This window comes from Meles meles, unplaced genomic scaffold, assembly GCF_922984935.1.
Source record: "Meles meles unplaced genomic scaffold, mMelMel3.1 paternal haplotype, whole genome shotgun sequence".
NCBI lineage: Eukaryota > Metazoa > Chordata > Mammalia > Carnivora > Mustelidae > Meles > Meles meles.
The window spans coordinates 1,100,378-1,102,481 of record NW_025721611.1 but is presented as its reverse complement, the minus strand read 5'-3'; positions in this window follow the sequence as shown (position 1 = coordinate 1,102,481).

Here is a 2,104-nt window from a genome sequence, read left to right as displayed (position 1 = left end):
CTTGATACCTACAGCAAACGAAATTTCAGTAACTGAGGTATCCATTCAAAGATCTTATCGTGCCATCCAGGACTTGGTAGCTGTTCTTTTCAAGGTAAAGTCATGTTTATAACCACATAACAACTTAAGAGAAATATGGGATTATAAAGCTTGCCCTCCTAGAAGTTATTAGTCGTGGAAAGTATACTAAATTTCAGTTTAAATTGCCACTAATATGGATTTGTGAACTCTAAAATATCACAGAAATAAATGAAATTTATATATGCATGTGTACACGCACTTACACGTACATACACTTGTGTACACAGTGCTTGAAGAAATGCATGCATATTTTGTTTACTGTGATTCACTAGAGTTCCATGACTCACACCTCTCTCATCCCCAAAGCATTTGACAAAAACTGTGTTACGGATTGAATGTGCCCTCGCCAGAAACTCACATTGAAGTCCTGATCCCCTGGGTGAGATGAGGTCAGGAGGGCAGAATCCCCATGATGGGATTAGTGCCCTTTAAAGAGACCAAAGAGCTTACTCTCTCTGTCTGTGTCTGTCCCCCATGTGAGGAGGATACAGCTGACAGGCAGCTAGCTACAGATGCAAAAGTTGTTCTCACCAAGAACTGAATCTGCTGGCACCTTAACTTTGGACTTGCCAGCCTCCAAAACTATGCATCCTAGGTGTCTAGATGTGTGTGGTTCAGTCTGCCCAGTGTTTTTTTTTTTTTTTTTTTTTTTTTTTTTTTTTTGTTACAGTACCAGAGCAAACTACCTCTGAAAGATAATTTCATAGAGGGGATAGCCTGCTCTCCCACTTGGTATCCTAAGTGTTGGAGATCTCAGGGACTGTGGCTTCCTGGCGTGTGCACAGAGCCCGTGAGCTGGATGTTGAGTTTGGTATTGGCAACTGCAGCGGTTTTCTGGTTTTCTGGTTTTCTGAAGCAGCTTTGGATGGGGTGAGGGTTAGCCTTTGTTTACTTAACAGAGAACTTAGCTACAGTGTGGGAGGCTGGAAAGGGAGCAGAGGAAACTGCTTTCTGTCAGCCACCAGTAACGGGGCTTGCAGGCAACACAGCCCAGTTTATTTCATAATTTTGCTTCAGTCTGAATTTCTTTATCTAGGACAAGTTTGGATTAGAAACATCTGACCAACAGCAGAAACAGTCCTATCAGCACTGTGTGTTGGTGCTGTGTTGAGCAGCCTTGACCACGTTTTGACAGAGAGCTATCCCATGGCACAACTGAAAGGTAAAACCTATTTCTGGTTGTTTGTTCACTTGCATGTGGACTGTATGTGTGCCCACATCAGCTCCCATTTCAAAGATGTGGAAAACTCAGCTACTCTGTGGCCTTTGGCTTTCCTTGTTTACCTGGATCCTAATTTACACCTAGGAGAGGATATGTATTTCCTCCTCTACCCCTGCATTGACCCTCTGGAACCTCAGCTTTGGCAGTAGTCTTTGCTAGGTTAGACTACATCCAGATCTGGATAGACATGAGCCTGCTTTCCATTCGCATTTTACGCATTCTGTTTCTCACCATTATGGCTTCTGAGTTTGATGACCATTCCCTTCCCCTCTGTATGAGGAAGGTGAGAGTGTGCTGCAAGGCAGAGCTTCCCAACCATAAGAGATGTCTCTTGTACAGTCACCCCTTCAGCTGCTAAGCAGGTAGGTGGCTACCAGGGCAGCCGGAGAGCCTCTGTTTAGCAGGGTGTGCCGTGGATGTGTAAATCTTATCCCCTTGTCTGGGCCAAGATGGGAGAACTGTAGTGAAACCCCACCTCGTAAGGGAATATTAGGTGGTTGGCCCTGTCTACTCCTCGGTGCTTCTGAAAAGGAATCATGACCTGAGGTTGCAACTGGTGGTTTTGCCAAAGAAGAAAGTCCAGCCAACTTCAAGGCCCACAGTGATACTCCAGAAGCCTGCTTGGGTCAGGTGGAGCAGAGAAACAAAGCATAACATATAAGGACAGGACTGCTCTCATATTTATGTATGTACCCTACTTATGTGCTCCAGAGCCTCACTGGGTACTTCACACTACCACGTTGTTTTCCACATAATCTTACTGTGTTCTTTGTGCTAGGTCGGATGGTTCTATCATCTCAC